We start from the raw sequence: 8,921 nt of genomic DNA on the forward strand, positions 1-8,921 counted from the left end.
ACAGAATATTTCAGAATTAGGCAGTCTCTCTTTTCAGTCTTGTAAACTGTGACCAAAAAAGTAACTGAGAATGGGATATGAGGTGCTCTTGTGGGCACTGAGAAACTGCCTGCTGCAAACTAATTAATTGCAGAATTTATCCAGACTATTCAAACTTTTACCTGCAGATTATGTGATCATAAAAGATTCAGCCTATTAGTGTCATCTCGAGTATATACAGCCATATATGCTGTTTTACAGGAAGTACCATGCAATTAAATCTAAACCAGTCTAAACGACACCAAATTATCACAGCTGCCAGATCTGAAGCTTGCTGCTTCTTACAAGCTGCCTTACTTGTTTGGCATTTTTAAATTATTTTTGAGGACAACTCTGCATCTCTCATCCAGCCATAACCAAGTTACGGGGAGTTTATCAAACTGATAAAATTTTTCAACTTCATGTCCAACAGCTTTCAGATGTACATGAGGAGATCCTTTCTGTGGAGTAATTTTTTATTTATGGAAAGTAAGAAATCAGAGTGTGGAAGCTAACTTTGGGTAAGGAGGCTGTTTGAAACCCTTGGAAATCTCTTAATAAATGCCACCTGCACACGGTGCACATGGCCAAGGTGGTGATCAGGACACCATTACATAGGATGCCTGTTTCTAGAGTTAAAAATAAGTCAGTGGTCTGATTCATCTTTTACTTGTGCTGATTTTAATCTGTTCCCTCCTCCCCCTATACTGCCCCCAAACCTTCAATATAAATAACAGTGGAGACCCTTTCTTTGTTGTCTTCCAGCTGTGTATGTCTGATTTAGAGCTGGAGTGGAGCCTACTCACTTGTAAACAAGTAACAGCAAGCATTGTCTTGCAACAGCTCCTGATTTCTTTCCACAGTGTTGACACTGAATTTATGCTTAATGTTTAAATTCCTCTTTTTTTTTTTTCAATTTTTTCTTCAAGAAGAAGAGGTGATGACAGAAGAGCCATCTTTCTTGAGCCTAACATTCTATTTAATTTTAAAACGTGGTGGTGATGGTTTAAATTAACTTGCAGGGTTTTTTTGGAGGTGGGGGAGTGGCAGGCATTAGAAATTGTGATTTTTCTCACAGACAACCATTTAGTGACTGAAAGCCAGTCCAAACAGTAACTTGGATATCATCCTGGTTTTTAATAGTTCTCCTGCACATATTTTCTGCAGAGTGGAATATCAAATTGAAAATATTTTCTATACAGTAGATAGAAGACTTATCTAAGTAGAAAGAAAAAAAAAAAGAGTGAAAATAGTGGAGTCACATGGGAATAAGAAGAATGACATGACCTTTAACCTGGGAGTATATGGATAATTATACTATTATAGGAAAAAAAGGGCCTCAGGAGACTGAATAACCCAGCCAGGGACTTGGGGAGTGTAAGTGCAATAGGCAGAAGGATAGACAGGTTGTAATTCCTCCCCTCAAAGAAATCTCCTGGCACTCTGCTCAGCAAGTTTGGCAAGAGAAAACAAACTGCAGACTGTAGGAGGGCTCGAGAGTTGAGCAGATGTTTTGGGGTTTTGTTTCTGGGGTTTTTTGGTTTCTTTTCCACAAAAACATGAAAGTTGAGGACGTGGGAGCTCTTGTGCACAAGAAAGATTCCAAGAGCATCTCAGCTGTGTTCATGCTTCCCAGATCCCCCTGATCATTAATTGCACCTCTCACACACTTGCCTTGAGAGCTCCCAAGACCTGATAATAAGTGGTACAAGTACTTCATCACATCATCACTTCATCACATCACATCACCCAACCCTGCTACAGATTTTACCTTTCCTTTTGTTGCTATAAGAACGAGCATCTTAATTCTTTATGTGTGGCTACAGAATGCATCCTTACAGTGTATGAAGATGAGGAAAAACCAGTGTGTGAAGGCTTAAGGAACAGAATGAAGCAATGCCCAGCTCATCTACACTGACAAGCAACCCTCAGAATGTTTTTTCTTACTCCAGTCTCAGTTAACAGCAGCCTGGAAAACCTCCACAAATGACACGGGTTCAAATTTCCTTGCTCCAACCTAATATTGCAGTGGAGAGCCTTCTGCTGGCATCACTCAGAGTGGATGTGGACTTAAGTGGAAAACTCATCTGCTTCTCCACTGTCTGACCAAGACACAGGAAAAACCTACATAATGTGAAGAAGCAAATTTTTTTGCTTTTTAATGTGAGTAAGCCCATGGGAACAGAGGGCCTGCCCCAGGACTCAGTCAGGCTGAGACTTTTCAGATTAATTCATCCATAAGAACACCTCAAATCTTAGATTTGGGGTGAGGGCACAGCTAATGGCATGCAGGAGTTTCTCCTTTAACAAGGAAGTGTCCAATAGAGGGAAAAAAAAAAAAAAGAAAACCCACATAAAACCCACATTACTCTGTTTTTCTGCTTCCCACCCCCCTGCTTTGGTGGGGGATTTTTTTCTTTTTTTTTTTTTTTTTTTTTTTTTCCTTCCATGATTACTTTGCATCTCCTCAGTGGGGAAGCAGCAGTGTTTGGAAAAGGATGAAAGCCACCCCATACCCGTGCTGTGTGAATGAAGCACTTTCCATTTTCTTTCAGCCTCGCAGGGCAGCAGCAGGGAGAGCGTGGGGGTGGCTTGGGTGGATCAGAGCCGAGCTCCATCCACCCGTGGGTTCCTCCCACCCACCCTGGCTTAGACAATCCACGGGCTCAGCATCCACCCTGCCAGTACCCCCGAGGTTAGACAGGACCCTGGGCAAACACCCTCCTACATCTTTCTTCCCTGCTGCCACAGGCAAGCTGTCACTCCTCTGGTCGAACCACCCTCCACCTACGTACAGAACCAGAACGGTACGGAACGCCCTCTTCCCTTCTCCCTCCTTTCCTCCCCTCTCCACGGGTGTCTTCTTCTTCTCCTCGGCCTCTCGGAGGTCACCCCTGAATTTGTCTTGGAGACCCAAGCTGCTTGACACCTTTTTTTAGGACGGCAGCTTGGAAAAGCTTTTGTTATTGTGTTCGGTTTTTATTTGCATGTAATTGCACATGTTCCACCCCTCCTCGGAGCACCCTCTCCTTCCCCTCCTGCTCTCGCCTTCCTTCCCACGCATCCAGCAAGGAAAAATGCTGCAGAAAAAAAAAAAACTGACCAGCTACCAACCCTCCCACCTGAGGGGGAGTAGCACTACCGGCAGCACATTTCTCTCTCTTTCTCTCAGCTTTTTCAACACAGTTAAAAAGAGCTGTAGCGTGGGTGGGAATAGATGTAGGGAGTGTGTGTGGGAATGGGGCCAGAGGAAAGTGAAAGTGAGTTTTCTGTTGGTAGGACAGTTCCAGTGGCCCCAAAAAAAAAAAAAAAAAAAAAAAAAAAAGAAAAGAAATCATCCCCCAAGGATATCTTTGAGTGGATAACTAGTTTTTAAGGTTGAGCTTCTCAGATCTGAAAAGAATGAATCAGGGTTTGGTTTGTTTGGGTTTGGTTTAGGTTTGGTTTTTTTTTCCCCCTGCTAATGCAAGTGATGGCACAGTGGCAGCCAGCACTGCTCACTGGGGGAAGCTTCAGAAGTCCACTCAGCAAATAATATTTGTATTGCATCCCATTCTGTCATCCTCATGTCTCTGGCTCTGCTCACAAGGGATGTGCTTGGTGCTGGGAGTATCAGAGCTGCCTGTGTGAAGGAAGAGAGAAGGGAATGTTGTTTGCACACAGTGTGGCTCTGTATTTCAAAATACCATCCCCATACAACCTCTTGAAACAGCACTGTCCCAGAATATCAATTCACAATTTCCTCTAAATTTGTGCTTCTGAGAGGATTAAAGTCAAGCTTAATTATGTTAACAGGGAGTTCTTTGAGGTGCTTTGCTTGTATTACATGAAAATAGCAGTGGAGCTAATATAGGAAAACAAAACAGGTAAGACTGGTGGTACAGAGTGCAGAGGGCTATTGCTGTTTCTTTAGAACTATCTCTGGTAGAATCCAGGAGCCAAGGGTACAGAACTGGGCTGATTCCCAGCTTCAACAAGGCCAAGTGCCGGGTCCTGCACTTTGGTCACAACAACCCCATGGGGAGCTCCAGGCTGGGCACAGAGTGGCAGAAAGGGACCTGGGAGTCTGGATTGCCAGGAAGCTGAAGAGGAGCCAGCAGTGTGCCCAGGTGGCCAAGAAGGCCAATGGCATCCTGGGCTGGATCAGGAACAGCGTGGCCAGCAGGTCCAGGGAAGGGATTCTGCCCCTGTGCTCAGCCCTGGGGAGGCCACAGCTTGAGTCGTGTGTCCAGTTCTGGGCCCCTCAGCTCAGGAAGGAGATTGAGGTGCTGGAGCAGGTCCAGAGAAGAGCAAGGAGGCTGGGAAGGGATCCAGCACAAGTCCTGTGAGGAAGGGCTGAGGGAGCTGGGGGTGTTGAGGCTGGAGAAGAGAAGGCTCAGGGGAGACCTCATCACTCTCTCCAACTCCCTGAAAGGAGGTTGGAGCCAGGGGGGGTTGGGCTCTTTTCCCAGGCAACTCTCAGCAAGACAAGAGGGCACAAGAGGTCTCAAGTTGTGCCAGGGGAGGTTTAGGTTGGACATTAGAAAGAATTTCTTTCTGGAGAGGGTGATCAGCCATTGGAATGGGCTGCCCAGGGAAGGGGTGGATTCTCCATCCCTGGAGATATTTCAAAAGAGCCTGGATGTGGCACTCAGTGCCATGGGCTGGGAACTGCAGCGGGAGTGGATCAAGGGTTGGACTTGATGAGCTCTGAGGTCCCTTCCAACCCAGCCAGTTCTGTGATTCTATGAACAGTTTTCAGGTTCTGACTTGGTTTGGCTTATCTGGCAGACAGATTTTACAAAATGTAATCAGAATTAAAATTGTCCTGACTGGAGTTAGTTGCATGTGTTCTTCTCAATCCAAAACTCTAGCCATAAATTAATTTTGATTAGATTTCTCACAAACAACAGACTTTACATACATATAAATACATATACAGTGATGCAGGATCTTGTCCCAGGAAGTGAGTCTGTAATGATTCAAAGAGATGCAATGACAGACAATTCATTAATTTTGGCTCTCAAAATAGAGGTGATATTAAAACAAAATATTGCAAAAGGCCTGCAGCCCTCTCTTAATGAGCAGAAAACTCTGACCTGATATTGGGATGGTTTTAGCCCTGTGGGGTGGTTTTCTTCAAGGAAAAGGGGGGTGTGCTGCAGTGTGCAAGGTAACTTACCCTCCAGTCCAGACACAGCAGTTTGCCAGACCCGTTTCACAGAGCCAGGACAGCAGGGACAATCCCTGTAAGCAGGGGTCCCTGATTCCTGGTGCTTCTCAAACCTAACTGTGTCCTCCTTCCTTGGCAGCTGCTGTCCCAGAAGGAGGAAAAGGCATCCTGTGCCTGCATCCAAGCTGCTGCTGGAGAAGAAAGCAGCAGCATCCATTGTGTGTTGAAGTGCAAGGCAAGGGGTGAGAGAAAGGAACTCCTGGGAAAGAGGATCTCCCCTTCTTTGGGGCTGCATCCTAAGGCATGCCTGGCCCTTTGGGGCTTTTTCCTGTGGCCCCAGAGTTGTCCTTTTCCCAGGTGCCAGGAGTACCCAATGAAGTGCTTTGGCCAGCCCTGTGGTCCCCATTTAGCTCCTTTCCTGCCCAGGGGAGCAGAACCTGCCTGGGGAAGGGTCAGGAGGGCCATCAGGGGTCAAGACCACCTGTAGAGGGTCTGTGTTTGCCTCAGGGGGGTAAGGACATTGTGTAGGGCTGGGCCATTTGTCCCTTGGCCACCCGTGTAGCTCCTTGGTGTGCTGAGGCCTCTTTGGCCTCCATGCAGCCCAGTGCTGAGGTTCCTAAAGCATCTCTGCCTGCACAGCAGCCATTTAGCATCATTAAAGATCTATTTTATGAGCTCAGTGATGTGTGTAATGTTTCTGTTGCTCTCCCTCCTCCCTGTTTTATCTGTTGGGCAGCTGGAAGGTCACAGGTTTGGGTCTTGGGCCATCTGGCAGTGAACTTTTCCTTCTATGTGATGGTAGTGAGCACCTTGTTGGCTCATTTTGGTTTAGTCAAAACCAGAGTGAATTAAGCACAAAAGCCTCTGATGCTAATTAGTGGGTTTCTGACAGTCCAGGGACTTGATAAGTACAGAGTGCATCTCAGATTTTTATTTTAAGAATTTCTTGCTCTAAATTTAAGTGGGGCTTTCCATCAGGGCAGTTTGGCTGACAGTGTGGCAGTCAGTACCTTACTAAATGGATGTGTGTGTCAAACCTTTCCATTTAACTCATCTGACACCTCCTGTGGGTATTAATTTTCACACGAAGAGATTTACATTTGATTTTTAAAGTCAACATTAAGCATATGTTCCAAATTTTCTTTCTATTTTATTTAATTCTGGAGTGCAGCTAAAAGTGTTCATAAAATAATGTCCTTTAAGAACATTGCACAGGGCAAGACACCTCATTTAATGCCACAAAAGATGCAAAGGACAGCAGAGCAGATTGGAGAACTCAAAAACAAGGGAGAAAAAGAGGTCAGCAGAAAATAAATAGAGGCCTTTAAGCCATTAAAAAAAATAAGCATGTGTCATTCATTCCTACAGATATATTCTGTTTGGAAGTATAAATTACCAGCCTCCAGCATGGGATAATGGTGAGCAAATGCTAGCTTCAGTGGTACTGAATTTACCAGCTCTGTGTGGAATTATTAACCTGGTGGAAAGGTTGTGTGGCAAATCAGGAGGGAAGTGTGTTTGGTTTTTTGTTTTAAAATATAGTCATCCTGATTCATAAACAAACTTTCAAGGAGAGTGACAGGGTCCTTGGTCCCCAGAGCCATCATTCATTGCCTATACTTCCCCAGGGATGTATTGCAGAGTGCCATGGCAAGGCAGAAGAGAGATCTAAGTTGTTAACAAGGAAATATGTGGTCTCTGGTATAGTTAATTCCTGTCTATAATCTCAGTTTTCCCTCAGCCCCACAGGTTTCGTGATGCCACAAGTTCTCCTGTCCAGACCTGGAGAGTCCCTCCTTCTCTGTCTCTGCTCTGGCAAGCTGGAGCAGTACATAGGAATATATAATTATTTCAGAAATAACATGCAACACAGTGTGATTTTAGTCATGCTTTGACACACCTCTGTCTGCCAAGAAAAAAAGCAGGCACTACCTTAGAGAACTGTTGCTAAGAGCACTTCTTCAGGCTCTGGGAGTGAGAAGATGCTTTATTGTATGGTGAGCTGCAGGAGTTAACAGCAGGGTTTCAATCTGGGACCTGCCAAGATACTCAAGCACACAAATCTGTTGCTTGAATTAAAGGCCATGCTTCTGCCTAAGAGACATAGCACCACGTAGGATTAGCCTGGGATGTGATTTCAGAAATTTAAGATGCTTTGGAAAGTGATTTTCTTGATGTTTGTAGCCTAAAAAATCTAGAGAGAGCTTTGGCCAGCACCAAGAAGAAATATGTTTTGTTTGGTTTATGTTAAAGTTAATCTTCTAAGCAAGCAGAGCCTTTATGTTAAGGAAAAGGAAAAATAAATGAAGAAAAAATCATCTTGTTTGAAATGTTAATGGAAATATTTTTCTTTTTCTTTTTTTTTTTCTTCCCCCACAACTCAGCAGGAGAATCATGAAAAATATTTGGACTGAGCCTTCCTTTTCTGGTGCCACCATAGGTATCCCTGTAGTTTTTGTGAGCCTTTTGGAATATTCACCATTGTCCAGTTTCTTCCTAGTATGAGACAGCTGAACCTTGCAGGTAAAACTGTCTGTAATCTTCATTACAGTAGCAACATGCAATTTTCAACATCCTTTAAATAGGAGAAGCAGACCCTGAGAAATAATTTTGTAGCTTTTTCACTTTTGAGCAAGAAAGAAATTAACCTTTCCCCTCCCATTGTTAGATCAGCTTCATAGTTGAAGTAGTAAGATGTCATACACTGGTGATAACAAATGGCATCTTCTCACTGCACAAAAAGCTAAGTCTAAGAAGCTAAATAATTAACATTATCTATATATTTGCAGTGCATGTAGCAGAAAATGCCACATAGCACAACAGAGGGCTGTGGGATCCAGAGGAGAAGGATTGAATTTCTGAATTCTTTGAATTTCTGGGTTGCTTTACAAGTCAACATGTGGAATATATTTTCTGCTTCTTTAAAAAATATAAAAATAACAAAAAAAAATAAAAGCTGTTGTGTAAACTGTTATAAAAAGAGATCCACCCAGGGTCTTCTGTTTATTTTAGAAGGGGTGCATGCTTTTCCCTTCTAAAATAATCTGACCACTGCTTCACATGCAGGCCTGTAATGCTGCCATCTATCAGCTGTTCCTCACCTCTAGAGAAGGAAACAAGGATTTTTTTTTTTTTTTTTCATTAGAGGACAAACAAATCCACATGGTATTAAAATGCACACACTCCTTTCCCTTGGGGTAATTCAGTTACCTTTTCTTCTGAGGAAATTTCCTACCTATCTGAGAACTTCCTAGCTTCATCACTAAAAAAAACCTTATGCTTACAGAAATAAAAATCCCAAATTTTATTCCAGGTCCTCCCATGTGTGATTTTGGGAGGTTTGTAGGGCATTTGCACCAGCAGTCAGCTCATTGTTTCACAGCAACTCATTTGCTGATTTTAATTACAATAAGCAGCCATCATTCTTGTAGGGAACATCATTACTCACTACAAAATGACTGCAGGAAGGGGTTGTGACTTTGTCACTGCAGAGGCACCACCAGAAGCAGCTCTCTCAGGAATGTGTGGAGTTATTTTTAGGAAAAACATCCTCCCTGGAAGATATCACTTCATCTTACATACCTGGAAACTTTTTGCCAAAGCTTTTCCAGGGTAACCTTCAGCTTTCTTGTCCCAGAAGAGGAGCTGTGGGGAGCCCAGTGTTTCTTCCACAGGTATCTAACCTATAGCATGTGGGCAGTATTTACCCAGCTCAGAAAAAGCTGTAGCTCAGCCATGGTTTTAAAGTGCT

Source organism: Heliangelus exortis, chromosome 6, assembly GCF_036169615.1.
Source record: "Heliangelus exortis chromosome 6, bHelExo1.hap1, whole genome shotgun sequence".
Taxonomy (NCBI): Eukaryota; Metazoa; Chordata; class Aves; order Apodiformes; family Trochilidae; genus Heliangelus; species Heliangelus exortis.